Source organism: Lygodium microphyllum, chromosome 26 (assembly GCF_053477565.2).
Source record: "Lygodium microphyllum isolate KBCC chromosome 26, Lygodium_microphyllum_v1.1.10, whole genome shotgun sequence".
In the NCBI taxonomy this organism is placed as follows: Eukaryota; Viridiplantae; Streptophyta; class Polypodiopsida; order Schizaeales; family Lygodiaceae; genus Lygodium; species Lygodium microphyllum.
This window is the reverse complement of record NC_141160.1, coordinates 107,871,503-107,888,935: the sequence shown is the minus strand read 5'-3', so window position 1 is coordinate 107,888,935 and position 17,433 is coordinate 107,871,503.

Genomic DNA, 17,433 nt, shown 5'->3' with positions numbered 1-17,433 from the left:
CTCATACAACCCCCCCCCCCCCCCCAATTTTTATTTTAAAAACGATAATTGAATTTATTTTTTCTCTCCACCCTCCCTACCATCGTCGCGGCGGCGGCAAAGGGAGAGAAGAGAGAGTCGACAAGGAGTCGACACGGGCAGTGAGGGAGGGAGGAGGACACAGGGAGGAGGTCATGTGTCTTCCACTCCCCCTCCCCACCAACCAAGGACAATGGATGGTGGCTAGAAAATGGCCAAAGCAGGGTGACCGAATCAAACAGGAGGAGGAGAGCAACCGATCTACATGAGGAGAGGGAGATGGAGTGACGGCCATGCAAGCTACCATGCCACAACACGTGTGTGGTGGGGAAAAGGAGGGTACCCCTCACCCTTCCCACTATAAAACTCCCCCAATCGTGGAAAAGATGGACATGAAACCTTAGGGGAGGCCACTGTATTTTCCCCCTCTTATTGTCGAGCCGTAGAAAAGAGAGAGAGAGAGGAGAAGAAGAGGAGGAGGAGAAGAAGAAGAAGAAGGAGAAGAAGAAGAAGAGAAGGGGGAGAGAGAGAGAGAGAGAGAGAGAGAGAGAGAGAGAGAGAGAGAGAGAGGAGAGAGGAGAGAGGAGAGAGGAGAGGAGAGGAGAGGAGAGGAGAGGAGAGGAGAGGAGAGGAGAAGAAGAAGAGAGAGGCGAAGAAGAAGAAGAAGAAGAAGAAGAAGAAGAAGAAGAAGAAGAAGAAGAAGAAGAAGAAGAAGAAGAAGAAGAGGGAGAGAGAGAGGGGAGAAGAAGAGGAGAAGAAGAAGAGAGAGAAGAAGAAGAAGAGAAGGGAGAGAGAGAGAGAGAGGAGAAGAGAGAGGAGAAGAAGAAGAGGAGAAGAGAGAGGAGAAGAAGAAGAGAGAAGAAGAGGAGAAGAAGAAGAGAGAGAAGAAGAAGAATAAGAATAAGAGAAGGGAAAGAGAGAGAGGAGAAGAAGAGGAGGAGGAGAGAGAGAGAGGGAAGGATAGAGAAGGTGAGTAAGAGGGAGGAAGAGAGAAAGTGAAAGAGGGTGACCACACGTGTTTATCCCCCCCCCTATCCGCAAGCCTCTACCCCCTCCCATCGCAGTAGAAGGAAGTTGGTCCACATGCCGTCTCTCCAATGAGGGAAGGGAAGAAAGAGATTCACAAGCTGAAGTATGGCCCCAAAACGGTGGATGACACGCACCAATGGAAATTTTGCACTTATTAGTGGATCCATCGGTCTGGGCGATACTATCGACTCAAATGCAATGTTGGATATGGTTAAGCCATCTCCGAATACCCAAGTATTAATTGCCTTCTTCCCTATTTGTGAGTCATAGACTATCTCACTTCGGTATGTGCAATAGCTTGAACCTATTCCTATCATTATAATTTGGCATTCTAATTGTTCCTTTTAACCCAACTTAGTTGCATATAGCCTATTTGCTAATAGCGCTATTGCAAGGAAGAACTAGTCAAGGGTTATGAACGGTATAGTTACTAAAAGAACGACATTAGAAGATTGTGCATACAAGTGCTAGGTTAGGGCATAGTCAAGGGTTACAACTAGCATAACTGCCAAATGAATATGACATTAAGAAACAAGAATGAAAGGTTCTAGTCTAAAGTTTGGATACTTCAAAAGTACTTAAGCTAATAGCTTGCTTAGTGCTTGATGGCACATAGCATGATCTCTCTCTCTCTCTCTCTCTCTCTCTCTCTCTCTCTCTCTCTCTCTCTCTCTCTCTCTCTCTCTCTCTCTCTCTCTCTCTCTCTCTCTCTCTCTCTCTCTCTCTCTCTCTCTCTCTCTCTCTCTCTCTCTCTCTCTCTCTCTCCGCACTCTTTTTCCATGTAAAAATCAATCGACGCCTCCTCTCTAAGAATCTCATGCCCCCTATTTTCCCAACGTCCACCAACTGCCTCCCTTCTTTCTAATTTCCAATTTTTCTTCTAATTCATTTCCTTTCCCCTTTCCTTTTATCAAGCTCCAAAATATTTGCACTAAACAGTATTCATCAATTTTGTTTCTGGTTGGCTGAAAAATCTGGAAAATTTGATTCTCATTTAGCAATCCAAAGTCCTTGTCTTCTAACGCTTTTCCTTGGCAACTATATCAGATAAGTAATGCTTGGAAAAAATCCAACATACGGACTCAACACTGCTTTTGCACCTAGTCCATCTTTATGTTAATACCATAAGATGACCAATCAATCATGTCCAGAACTCCCTTTGCACCATCTGAATCCATTTTTCTTTGATCCATCTTAGTAATACTCACTAGTAACATTACAACTTGGGGAATGAATAATTCCAACATTCTAAGTTGATACTTCCCTTTCCCCTCCCCTTTTCTAAACCTTAATAAAAGCATTATTATGGTTCTTGTATCGATTGATGCAGCATTGCCCACAATCTTTTCTGCATAAAACATAGTATTAACCTTAGATTGATAGTTCGTCCTCATTTGTTCAGATTTGATTTTAACTCTTTCCCTCCGTGTCAATTTCTTGTCCTTCTCAAGTACCACATCTTTCAGAATGCTTGCTAGAATAGTTGTATTATAGAAACTGAACTTCTTTGTGTTTCTATTCTTCTTCAAAAGGGCCTGATGCTTATGATGAACTCGAAGGAAGACTTCGCTAATTGTAGCAACCACAATATTTACCAAGAAATATCCAACAATCACAATAAGAGTGACAACATAAGCCACTGCATATTTGAACTTAACAGTCTCCATAACATACATGACAAAGCTCCAACCTTCTAGTGACACAACCTGAAAGAGTGTTAGGATGGATGATGGAAACATGTCAAAAGACTGAGATCCATAGCCAGGGTTTCCACCAGTTTTCTTGCATATTAAATTGCTTGGCACTTAAGTCCTCTATCTGAGAAATCTGAATAGTATATTACATGTTAGGACATTTGGGCCCCATCTATCTACCTTATACACCTATATGCAAGATTTGACCTGAAGAACTCAAGTCCAATCAGTGAATAGAAAAATAGCATAACAAGTGCAAGGAACATCACATCTTCAAGTAGCTCCATACTTCTCTAGAGAGCTTCAAAGATTGCTAGCACATTGCAATCTATTGACATTGAAACTGCCCCCAAATGAACTATGATTTGCATTGCAGGTTACAAGGGGCATGCAAATGTTACTTAGGTGATGTGTCAAACCACCACAAATCTCCTAGACCTGCCTCTTTTTACTAAAACAAAATAAAATTTGGTGTTGGAAAGAGGGGAGTCATGGGAGAGAAGACAAGATCTTATCTTCTCTAGATGATAATAATTCCCTATGGGAAGATTTTAGATTGGTCATGGTTAGGATTCACTATGAAAATCTGTTAGATTTTATCTATAGCACCACCTTCCTCTCATACAAGAATTTCCTTGTATCAACATCTCCTAGCCAGCAGACTATAGAGACACGTCCTCCAAAAACAACAACAACAAGCACCGCATTTGCATTAAATTAATGTAAAAAGTTGGTAACAATGTTCCAATTGTGTACAATTTTGCGAAAAAGTTTTGCAATATTAGGCATTAGTTCTAAGTGTTGTCATGAAGCCACCTGGCATCTTGAGCACATTCAAAAAATATTGGTGAGTACACCAACATATTTAAGTTTCATTATTCACAAGTTGACCACTCATAGTGCAAGAAAAGAGATAGTGGGGGCATAGGTTATAGTCATACATGCATACATTGATGACAACATGCTTGTTGTTCACAATTATGTACAATTATGAGTCGATTGTCTAGTTCATGATATTGAATGATGACTACTTTTTAGCATCATGATGTTGATGACATCAAAGTGTTGCTGAAGTAGTAAAAACAAAGAGCTTGTACGTGGTGGGGAGTTCGAGCATTGAAATTGCATGATGTCGTGAGGGGATATAGCTCATGCAAGGAACGTATGGTTTGGAAATGGATCACATGGCTCAAAAATATTTTCTGACAATGGGCTGGCATATTTTAAGATGAATCTATGTACCATTGATCTCCCATTAGATCAAAATGTGACGTGGAACGCTTGTGTAAGGGAGCTTATACAAAACAATTTATGTATTGCCAAATAGTGAATAGTGGTGAGCTTGATTTGCATGGCAATTGGTAGGGTAGACTTGAGATGCCTTGTGGTGCTATGTGGCAATTTTATGCAAGCTCAAAGGAATCCATGCTTGGATGTGGCAATGCAATTTTCGATATGCTAATTCAATCACACATCACGAGTTTTCTACAAGGCTATGAGATAAAGTTAACGGCTATCTATATGTAAAATGCGCTGGTAATGGTATATAGATAGAATACATGCTAGTGGTTTTATGCTTGCAATAGAAGGAGATGATGTCGATCAAGTGCAAAGGAAATGTACAAAGGTGCTACTTTGGCCGTATGTGAGGTGGCGATGGCTGCAAAGCTATTGGCTAATTTGGGGTGAGAAAATGGATGGAGGAGAAGTCATAAATTATGGTGATGTCACATCTATATGTGGTAAGAAAATAAATTGTCTCTTCTAAGAAAACTACATAGGGACGCAATATCAATGCCATCATCAAGAGTCAGATGGATGAGTTGATTGGTTAGTAATAGAAAAGGAAAATATCATAAGAGTTAAGGGTCACGTGGTGGATGAGTTGCTTGATGGTCATGTAGGAAGATTGTGAAATGAAGCAACTAAGTGTAAAAATCTTTCCTTAGGCAGCATTGGGGGTATTAGTGGTACCACAAGGATCTAGGGTGATGCAAAGTTATTGTGGTTTGGACAAGTTGTCCGGTGTAGGATAGTAGCTTATATTTATAAGACCATTGATAGAGCTCTTGATTGGAACTTTAGAGCTTGAAGGTTATGGCTAATGTTGACACTAACTTACGTGACTTTTTTTACGTATCACGGCGTGGCATGTTGTATTATGTACTCGATTATTATTAGGAAAAATCTTAGCTCCTTAGTCAAATTGGTCAATCAACTTATGTAGAAGTGAGAGGTCTCACTTTGGATGCAATGAGGAGATAGAGGCACATGAGATCTTCTATGCATGGAGAAGAATTGGGTGGAAGGATGCTCGGATAGCGTCTCATCCGCAGCACACTCTTCACGAGTCCTCTCAATCCATTCCCTTTCGTGCACACATGAGAGAGCCAAGAGATAGCACATACAAGTCCACAATCTTATGTAATGTAAATCTATACGTGCAACGCTTATGGCTTTGTGCCACCACTTCAATGGGTCCAAGACTCAAGATGGGTGTGTGGCAGAGACTGATCGATTCAAGCCTCAAGGATTCCCGAACCTGCCTTTTCTAAACTCGGTGCGAGATGCGCGCGAGCCTTTCTTTTGCGCATATCTCTTTTTTTTTTTTGTAGGAAGCTTTAAGTATGTATTAAAAGGAAAATTTACAATATATGTAGTAGTTCGGGCTCCATTACAGGGGAGCAACGTGGATCAAAAAAGACCATATCTTTATCATTGAACACGTCCAAAAAAGCATGAGCTTTTCTTCTATTTTCCTAAACTTAGTATTACTGCAGTCCCTAGAGAAGGTGGAGGATGCCTTTTCACTTGCCTAATACAATATTCAATAATGAGGGTGCTGAAACTCTGACAACAAGATCAGAGTGGCGCAGTGGAAGCGTGGTGGGTCTATAACCCACAAGTCCCAGGATCGCAAACTTGCTCTGATACGACGTTGTACTTCTACAAAACTAAGGAGGATCCTTTGTCGGCATTCCGCCACCTGCATGCATAGGCTAGGAGTTTGTTCTCATGTACCTACTCGACCTGTATGGTAACGTATGGTGCACCTACTAACCTACTCATTAGGTGGCGTTGCCATAGCCCCCGTTATGTTCCATGGGACATGCATGTGTGATCATGCTCTTCTTGCCATTATTCTTTAAGACTTTCGATGAGGTTGTAAGGGAGGCTTCATATGCTCTACGATTTGGAGTGGTTAGTAGCCCCGATCGTCCAAGTTTGTTAACAAAGCCTTGCAAACAAGCCATCCATGGGCTAGGAGTGTGTTCTCATGGCATCTATGCAATGCAAAGTGGACTACATCGTAGGCTTGCTCTCACAACAACTTGATCACGTGTGGCTAGCACACCAATGCCAATACTAGAGATACATGCAAGAGGCCATGTTGTCCATGTGAGAAGCCATATCATGCATCGACCCACTCTACTAGACTGATCCCCTCATGCTCCCATTGCATTTCCTCACGTTATGCCTAGATGCTCTCTTTGAAAGCCTTCTATCTTTTTTTATAGGAATGCACCATCTTTGGATGTATTCACTCAGGATATTGATGTTTCCAACATACAAGATAATATTTCAAGTCATTGCATTGCTCGATTTGAAGAACAAATCAGTGTTCCGCTATAGGCATTGTAAGATTGCAAGATTAGCACTATAATTCCTTTGCAAGCCAATATGTGCCCCCACCAAGGTCGAGGGTGGGAGCTACACAAGGCTTCGAGCTAGTTCCCCATTGTATCCATCATTACAATGAGGAGTGGTTACCATGTTGATTTCGCAAGTCTGTAAACATGGCCTTGCAAGCAAGTCATCCAATATCTAGGAGTCTGTGTCCAAGTCAAACTTACAGCATTTGTTTACAAACCTAGTTGCATAAGCTCTCTAAAGTGTGGATAAATGCTGCCATTATTGATGTTTCCACTTGGATTGGCAAACCCTCAATAGCTAGTTGCAAAAGATAGAACTACATGCAAGAAGCCATGTCATACCTATAAGAAGCCACGTCATACACTCACTAGCACTGCATGTGTAACCATCCAACAATTCACTAACGCTCCATATCTTCTGTAATGTGCCCGCCTATTGGTTGTTCAAGCACATTTTAGCGGTCCATCGAGAAACGAATCTAAGTGTCGCCGCCCCGCACTCCCATGGAATGTTCCAAGGTTTGTCGCCTAGGGTTTCTCGAGTTCGCCTCGCAATGGAATGTTTGCGGCCGAACCCACTAGAATCGACTTGAAATCTGGGTTACTAGTTGTCAAGGTCTCCTAATAGCATTCTAGCATCGGGTTTTGGACATCCTACTTTATGCAGAGATACCCACCAATCTGAAGCAAACCCATGCCACACTTAGTTCAAAGAGAATGGAAAACGAGAGCAATGCACCACTCAACCTCTCTTCCCGTAGGGCATAATCCCATTCCGATCCCCTAAAATGACATGAATTGAGTTCTAACTTAACAATACCTAAAGTCGCACAACGATAAATCCTTGTGAGAAGCCTCCCAGTTCTCTGGGACCACCCTGCCGTAGGACGGACTCATCGGGGATTGCGCCCACCCACTTTCCTTGATAGCTTTAGTTTTCTAATTAGGTCCTACCACATTTATGTGTGACATTTAAAATCATCTTCATTAATTAATCCTTTTAGGGAACAAGGTTTGTTCGTGTAATTTGTAGCACAGACATGAAAACAAAACAAGCAGTCCTTTTGACAAACAAGTTCCTTAACTTATCTTCAAGTTAATCTTTGTCTCCTACACATATAGGAGAATTATGTATCCCTTTTTTCCAACAGAAGTACCCGATCCAAATCACATGGCACCATAATTTCTATCCAGTATCTAGAATAGGATCTTCCAATGCCATGGACATTGGGCTCATGGCAGTCTACAGCTCCCTTTCAAACTCGGCAAGGGGTGCCTAGAGCTCCATTAACCCCAAGCGACCTAGGAGTGAGACACACTTTCCATGGTTGGCCTTTTCACCACTCGATCTTCGACCCGTGAATCGAGCAGTGGCCTCTCTCACGTTGAGATATGGTGTGACCTTGGAGATGATCCACCCGCACAAAAAAAATCCTTCCTTAATTAACCCAATTAAAAATCAAGCACAATCAAAGCAATCAGCTTAATATCACCTTCCAAGTAAACATTACTTTATTTCCCATGGCAATTTGTCATCATAGACCCATGCTATGCATTTAACACCAGCACAAGCACTTAGAATAATCATTCGATTCACATCCCACAATCAGCTTAATGCAAAAGCATTTAGGACATTATTTGATCAATCAACAAAAACAATGGTATCCCTTTTCCAAACATTGTAGAAATAGTCGCAATAACCTATCCATCACGTCCTTTCTCTCCCCCTTGGGGTCAAGAGCGATTCCATGTAAAATTTACTTAACACTCCCTTCTACCAACTAAGGCATATGTTAAGGTTTCAAACAGTATACAGAGACATAAGTTCTATTAATCACTTACATTGATAGATAACCCAAACCCGAATTGGATTAACGGAAGTTGTAGTTAACAGACGGGTCTTAGGATATCTCAGTTTCAATCTTTATGATTAATTTACTATATTAGGCCCTAGTCAAGCCATGAAGTAATGGAAAATTATTCTGATATATCAACATGTTATAGACTTGACGTGTAAATACATGATAATATAAGTGCGAGGTAATTTCAGGTAACTAGACTCTAACATGCCTTGCGTTGAGTTAGAATCTAGTTTGCTATGTGCCATCAAGCACTAAGCAGAGGAGCTTAGACCAGAGGTAGTGAGAGAGAGTGTGTTGTTTCTAGTATGAGTGCGCACAGAGAGAGAGAGAGAGTACTATCGAATGGGAGTGCAAGCAGGGATCGGCCGCATGCTTCTCCTATGCATATGTGCTGTCGGCATCTTCTACGCTTACATTACCCAAGGCATTCTACAAGAGACTTTCTCAACGAAGAGATTTGGTCTTGATGGCCAGATATTCAAGCACCTACCATTCCTGAATTTTGCACAAAATGTTGTGTGTTTCTTTGGTCTTTATTCATAATTCTTCTGTGGACGCAAGAGAGAGAGAGAGAGAGAGTTTAAACCTTACGGCTAAAAATTTCAGATATAACTATATCACCTAGATAATGCTTGCTTATTATCTCAAGCATAATATTGAGTCAAACAGAAAAAAAAATCACTAATATTCTTCCCCCCACCTCCTTTTTTTGCCATCTCTATTATCGATGCAGGATCTACCTTCAACATAGATTTCCAGGCATTAATTTTGAAGCTTACAAGCGACACCCCACATTCCAAGAAAAGCATTTGCTGAGTACATGTTGAGTGCTTGATCTACAACAGAGTCACAAACATGTAGAAATTGTGGGCAATGAGGTATATTTCAACATTTCAGAGCATTGTTAGGTGGAAATTGTTTCCCAACAGGCACCCTCTCATGAATTGCTCCTATGGATGCCCTGATGAAACCAGTTGGAAGCTAATTTCCACTATTAATGATGTGACTCTCTAGTGTATCTCAAGGGAAAGGAACAACTGCATCTTTGGGAGAGGAACCAAGAAGTCGCTTGATGAGTGTTGGGCTCTACTGATCTTCAAGAGTAGGATACTAATGAAGCAATTAATGAGTGCAAGCTGAATGCAAAAGAGAAGACATGGACTATTGCGGCTAGTTGCAAAGGACAATGAGAAAAATAATTTTTCATGATTGTCCAGTTGATCTTCAAAGAAGACCCTACTTGTCTGTACATAGAATGGATTCCATTTAGTCCATAGATGTAATATTTCCGAACGAAATATTAATGACCATAGACCCTACACACCCCACGCAAGAGCAATTTCAAGTGATCTCCCGCAACAAAAGACTTTGGGCTAAGTGCTCCCTCCGCGTGCATCAATAAACACCAGCTCCGTGTCATGTATAGGAAGCCGTGGCTCATAAGCCGTAGTTCCACATGCGGGAACACCCCTTCAAGGGAAAAAAAAAAGGGATATTTTTTGCAAATTTTTTTGGATAAACTCCCTCCCCTTCAGTCGTTGCATGGCGAGGGGAGGGAGTATGTGTGGAAGTATGAGTGGTGTTGGAAGAGCATGGGGGAGGGGAGCATGCAAATTGCCACTTGTGTGGCTACCCCCCCTTCAACATATAAGAACTCTCCCCTCCTAAGCTTGAGGAGGGAGAGGGAGATTGTGGAGCTGCTGCCATCGCCCTGTGGATCGCGCTGCCCGTCCGCCATGCTGCCACGCCACCACCTTCATCATCATCATTATTATCATCATCATCATCATCATCGTCCTCGTCGTCATCTTCACCTCCATCGTCATCATCTCCCCAATCACACTCTCTCTCCATGTCATTCCTTGTGGGACAGAAGCTTGGAAGCTTCTATTGCAAGCTTTTATTGAAGCTTTCCTAAGCCCAGTTCACCTGTGCTTTTCGAGTTTTTTTAAAACCGAGTTTGCAAGGCCCGATTCTTGCGAAGGGAATAAATTTCGCGGGCAGTAGGGAGTTTTGGAAATCGGATAAAGGGCAAGGAGAGTTGTTGAGTCAAGATCTATGTCATCGATGGCTCCTAAGCAAAAGTCGAGAGGAGCATACGCGGGAGCTTCCAACCCGAGTACATGAGTGGAAAATGCCTCGATTCTTAATGCCCAGGTTCTGATAATTAATCCTGCATGAAAAGGATGCACTAGGCATGTGATGCCAGGAGGCATATTACACAGTGGATTCCGTGAGGTTTTACAGTGGATTCCGTAAACTTTTATTACCAGGGCTCATACACAAAGTGGATTCTTTGTGTGAGAAGTTGATGGGGATGCCTATCCTTTTCGGGCGTTTTGTTAATTTTATGTGTACATGGGTGATTCCATAGCGGGTGATTCTGCAAAATACATATTTAAATTAATAAACGTTTATGAGTTTAGAGTGCACACTCGTGATAAATTAAGGTTAGGATTGATTTCTAACCAATTAATTTATTTATGTAGCTGAAGACTGCTAGGTATTCACTTTTGTTGGTTTAATTGTATTATTTTACTAACGATTGTGAATGCTTCAATTGATGTGTAGAGATAGCAGGGGTGGCAGTGGAAAGCATTGGAGGATAGCACGTATTCAAATTTATCGGCAATATTTTGATGGGCGCATACCTTAGGCATGGCGCCTATATTTTATCGCGCTTATTTATCAAGGTGCTTGATATTTATTTATTATTTTTGTATGCGCATGGGCGCACGATTTAGATATTTGTATTTGGACATTGTATTTGGGTACGCCTGACTTCTTGGGCGCCCATTAGCTTTATTTCTATTTGGCACAAAAGCAAACTCAAAAGCTAAAGCGTGCTATTTTGTAATTTGGGCTATTATTTGAGCTTGAAGATTATTAATATATGAAATACATGCTTTGTGGAGCTCTCACACAAGGCATGGGGGGAGATTGCATCCAATTGGTCTCTTGTTCATGTCATGCAAGCTTTCTACATTGATTTGTGTGCAAAAAGTAGAGTTCTTTTGTTCTTGGGGACCTTCTGACGCTCACTATGCGCACTTACGGCGTCCGATCTGTGCACCAGTGGTATTAGAGCGAAGATGACAGTAATGTGGAATTTAGTGATGCAACCTTCTGGTTGCCTTAGACTGTCATCAGCCATCCTAAGAAGTGTGGAGCCGTCTTTTTGGGTTTCTAGACCTAGTTTCTCCATCAAGTCTGAACTCATGGTATTGACGAAGGATCCAGTGTCCATGATAGCATGATCCACCAATATTCCATCCACATATGTTGGAACCCTCGAAAAATGCTTTTCAACATTATCGAACCAATCTTCTCCCACTCGTGCTATGCCCAAAGGTTCTACAATACACCCAATACGCATGATTTTCTCAAATTCCTTGCATACTCCTGGAGACAGTTTAATCAATTGTAGGAGGTTTACATCTAGTTTAACTTTGCAAAGAGAAGTTGCTAAATCAAAGTTGTGGTATTTAGTCAAATTTCTCTTCTCTTGTCAAACCAGTCTCTCCTTTAGTCTTTGGACAGGCATTGGTGCCTCTTTTTTAACTTTTGCCTTCTTTCTTGGCAATCCTTTATCCTTCTCAGGATCAATTTTACTATCAACAAGTCTTAGATGTCCATCTTCCATATCAGGATTCAGGACTTACTTTCCCCTAGCATCTTGCTTCAGGTTTCCCTCGATAGGTTTTACATTTTCTTTGTTACCCTCTCTAGTCTTTTGACCTCTTGTTACGGCTCGTAGATTAGAAGTTTCAGCGTCATTAACACATATAGTCTCAATAAGGTTGACTCCACTACCATGAGGCAACTCCTCTACAACATATAGTCTCAATAAGGTTGACTCCACTACCATGAGGCAACTCCTCTACAGTAGCCTTTCCTCTTTGCAGTATTTGTCTTGGTCCATCATCTGGCTGGAAATTATTCCCTTGCGCATGATGATTAACTGGACTTAGCTGTTTACTTCCCTGTTGGAGAGAATTGATCTTACTCCAACAGGTAGCAGCTAAGTGGCCAAACCTTCTGCAAATATCGCATTTGACATTCGGACAATTCCTAGGGAAGTGTTGGCCACCACACCACTTACAGCTGAATCTTGAGGGGGCACCCTCTTCAAGACATCAACTCCCTATCAAATTCTGATGCTTCTTTAGGAAATTGACATCCACAGCTATTTATCTATAATGTTCGCTAATCATGTTAGTGTAGTGCTTCATAGCTGCAATTGTCTATCTATCATCCCATTGGCCTAATCACTTAATTAGGAATGTCGATGACTTACTAGGACAACATTCAAGTTTGTTATTTGGCCTCAACCATTTAGTGGGGCCATTTGACTAGCCATAGGTATAGTCATAGTGGGAGGAGCTGGTAACATAGGTAAATTTGGCATGATACTCCCTCTTCCATTCGCATTTTACATGGAGTCCACTTGACTCCCATTGGTCAGTGCCAAATTATTGCCATTCCAATTTACCCTTGTTGTATAAGCCACTTGCAAGCGTGACTCTATTCCTTCTGCTGCTTAGGTAATAACAGTGTCAATGTCAGCCAAAGCAACACTACTAAGTTGCACCTGGATGTTGAAATCTAATCCATGTAGGAAATATTGCAATTGTGTAGCTGATGGAATGGGAATATAAGTATCAAGTTTGTGAAGAACTTGCTTTAATTTCTTGGCATAAGCCTGGACATTCTCATTTGGCTCCTAGCGTGTTACATTCAAGACACGCAACCAATAGTGTCCACCCCTCTCAAGGGCAAACTCTCTACAGAAAGCTGTGAAGAATTGGTCAATGTTGATTATGGTTCCGACCTCTAGACCGTGATACCATACTACTGCCCTTCCTTTTATTGTCATGTTGAAGAACATCATTAAGTGTCCTTCGTCTTGGATTCAATAGTTGAACATGGGTTTTTGAAACTAATTAATATGGAGTTCTCCATCTTCTTCTACTAACCTTGAAATATGGGTAAATGTGCTCCTAATGCTGGTAAATCCGGTGTCCCTATTGAAATCGCAATGGGTTGTCCTATGCCTACAACCGGATTGATAATAGGAGTTTGTGTAGGTAAAACTATAACTCCACTTGAAGTGGGTTGATTGACTAGAAGAGGGGAAGTATTAGGACTTCCTCTTGCACTCAAAGGGCTACTTACACTTGGGTTATTAAAACCACTACCGCTTATGCATATCATGCTGCTCCTTTGAGGAGAATAACGCCTTAGAATCTTAGCTCGCTGTCTAGCCCTCCCAGCATGTTCCTCTTTTTGTATTTCAGTTTGACGATTCTTATCAGTGGACATAAACTAGAGACCCTAGATTCGGAACCACCACTTATTGGCAACTCCGGCAAATGCACCACCTATCGAAACCTAAAATGGGCCTAACATTGGCTCTCTAGCACTAGTCGGACCTCTAAGACACACAAGACACCCTACATGGCCTTACCGCTAAGAGGGTCTAAGGCTCACACTACACTAACTTCTAATATCGATTTTGTGTTTGTAATAGAACACAGTTCCCAACCTTTACCTTCCCTTCTCCTCAAAGGGAGATCCCATAACATATAGGCATAATACCTCGTAGCACAAACATAGGGAAGCTTCTCTCGGCAGACTGTCGCAGCTCCACTACAATTCTCCTACATCAAGGGGATTGGCCCCAAGATGCACTGCCTAACATATAAAACATAACACACAAACTCCACTATTTTCTTGTTTTGTACGATCCAAGAGTATATAGATCCTCACCAAACAGTCCCAAGGAAACCGTATAACTAACCTACAGCTTAGGCTCCTTTTGACTCCACGTAAAAGTCATGTCCTAGGAAGACAATTGCTATGCAACCCAAGACTAATACCATGGCATGCATCATGCATAGTACATATGATCCTAGTGCACAAACAATATTTATCAAATCAGCATATTGTGATGTGCAAAAACAGCCCTTTCATGATCTTCACTAAATGTATGCTTCGATGTATGGAGACTAGCACTGTTTTCTTGTGCTACTAGCCCCTTAAACTGAAATTTCACAATTATAAATGAAATGCACATTCAAATATTTCAAATATTCACACCTTCTCAGTCCTCTTAATCTCTTAACCTCATCCTTTTCCTAGACTAACGTTTAGGTTGTGCTGCGTTACATAGGTATAATGCCTCATTTCGTATGTATTTTTCTCATAAAGCAAAAAAACCCATGAACTATGACACATAAACAAAGCTAAATTGAATTCAAAATTCATGCCTTAGCTTTTTTATACAGCCACAACCATGAATCATAATTTTCTAGATTTTTATAACGTGAAAATTCTTTTTTTTTCATTTTTAGCTATTTTTCTATATTTATTTGTGCATAAAATAGGTTATTTTCTAATCTATGATTAGTGACTAATTATGATAGCTAGAAAATGGTTTTTATCATAGTTTTATCCCATGCACATCTCTTTTTTCCACCCGAAACCAACAAAATCTTCATTTTTACTCTAAAAATGCACTTTTCGGGTTGTAATTTAATTATTGCGACTATTTATTATTACAATTCTGCATTTCTTTTTTGCACAACCCTCAATCATGATGCAAAAAATATCCAAACAAATTTTCATTCCATAAAAATTTTATTTAGACCATCAAATATAAAAAAGAAGCAATTTTCCTTTGTAAAAATGAGGCATACCGCTTATACGCATGTTGTAGGTTTTTAAAATCTAACTCGGAATAAAAAAAAAGTCCAACATTGATGATCAGTCCTTCTCCACTCATCCATCTTCAGCCCCACTCGATTTGAAAGCAATCCAGTATATCGCTAGATGAGCATTCATCAATTGGGCTTCTTCCACATGAATTGCCTCTTAGGGGAGAGAGAGGGAGGAGAGAGAAAGACTGATTTTGTATCTTTTGATTTGGACAGTGATTGGAGGAGTGAAGGGCAATGATGGAGACCGAAAATATTTAGTATCTTGCTGCCAAGATGAGATGATATGGGTGCATTGAGGTGGCATAGCCCCCCCCTCCAAAATCCATCGCCTGCAACAATGGCCTTTGTTTTTCTTCCATGCAGCTAAAAAAATGCCCCTCCACTTCATCAAATTTTGGGGCCAAAGGGGTCCCCCCAAGGGTCACACCCTTTTAGTTCTCCCTATTGGCCCTCTTTTTCGGCCTATCTCCTCCCATGTCCTCCCACATCCGACGTCCAATTAGAAGTCTGTTCGTCTTGGGGTCCCGCATTGCCTGGCACCTCCCGAGATCTAATACAGCAAGTGAAAAATTTATGAAAATTTTGCAACCATCAATTGGTGTATCTTGAAGCACTTCCAAAACCCATCTCTGACTTGCCGCTAAAAATCGAACTGACTGCAGCTGTCGCACTCAGCGGGATCAAATTTTCCTCTAAAATTCGAGTTTTTGGGCAATTTTTTGACACATCTCAGGCCTCAAAACTTAGTTCTCAAGTCATTTTCTGAAATCTCATTCATCACCTTCAAATATTCTAGGTCATGGCTAGCTTCCTCCTTTGTTAATTCAAGGATAGGGTTGCTAGGCATTAACACCATATTTACCAATGATTCTACCATATCAAGGGTTCCTCCATAATAAGAGAGTTGTGGAACACTTTGTGACTTAAGGCATCAGCGACTACATTCTCTTTGCCAGTACATGATCTCAAAGTCATATTCTTGGAGAACCTCAATCCAATGACGTTGCCTCATATTGAGGTCAGTCTGGGTGAAGATCCATTTAAGGCTCTTATGGTCCGTGACCAAAGAGAACTTGTTACCAAGCAGATAGTGCCGCCAAAGCTTGAGCATGAATAACTGCTAGTAGCTCTATGTCATGGGTATCATAATTCCTTTCATGGGTTTTTAGCTTCCTCAAAGAATACGCTATAAGATGACCTCCTTGCATTAGTACATAGCCTAGTGCAAGTGAACTAGCATCTATGACAACTTCAAATTCCTTACTCAAGTCAAGGAGCTTTAGAATTGGTGATGTCACTAAGCTATGCTTTAGCTTATCAAAACTTGATTGTTCAGTGGGGGCGTCCACATTATGGCAACCTGCTTCTTCAGCAAATTTGTAAGGGGTGCTGCAATTTAGGCATAGTTCTTAATGGAGATCCTGTACCAACCTATTAATCCAAGAAAGCTACGCACTTGCTTGACAGAAGTTGGTGGAGGCCACTCCTGGACATCCTTGACCTTTGTAGAATCTACAGAGATTCCTTCATTTGACACAATAAATCCAAGGTATTCAATCTGCCTCTTGAGGAAGGCACACTTTTCTTCTTAGCATAGAGCTTATGAGTTATCATGGTCTTAAGGACGATGCGAACTTGGGATTCATGATCCTCCCCTTCCTTGGAATAAACCAAGGTATCATCAAAGAAGACAAGCACAAAATCATCAAGATATGGTCTAAAAATGTCATGCATTAGCTTGTTAAAGGTGGCAAGGGAATTAGTCAATCCAAAAGACATTACTGTGAATTTGAAATGACCATATCTTGTGTTGAATGCTATTTTAGAAATATCTTCTTCTTTGACGCGGATCTGGTAGTATCCTGATCTCAAATCGATCTTGGAGAAGATTTTTTCTCCCTGCAATCGATCAAGTAACTCGTCTATCCTTAGTATAGGATATTTATTCTTTATGGTTACTTGGTTCAAGCCTCTATAATTGATGCAAAGGCAAAGTGTACCATCCTTCTTCTTTTAGAACAAGACTAGAGCTCCCCAAGGAGAACTGCTGGGGCGTATGTACTCTTGGTCGAATAGTTGTTTGAGTTGTTCCTTTAACTCAATAGCTTCAGGAATGGACATGTTATAGGGCCTTTTTGCGACTGGTGCAACTCTTGGTGTTAGCTTAATCTCATGATCTACTTCCCTAGGTGGTGGTAATTCAGTCAAATCTTCTGGGAACACATCTACATACTCTTTTAGCTAGGATGGTTCTTCATTGGTGTCCTCTACTTGTTCCGGTTTGTTTAGCTTAATCAGGTAGATGGGTAATCCTTTCCTTATTCCTTGAACTATTCGTGTTGCCTTAGCTAGCTGGATCTTCAGTTTACCTGCTTCTCCTTGTGTTGTAACTAGCTTTCCCTTAGGATTCCAAAAGGAGACTTGTCCTTTCCCACAATGGTTGTGAGCAACATTGGGG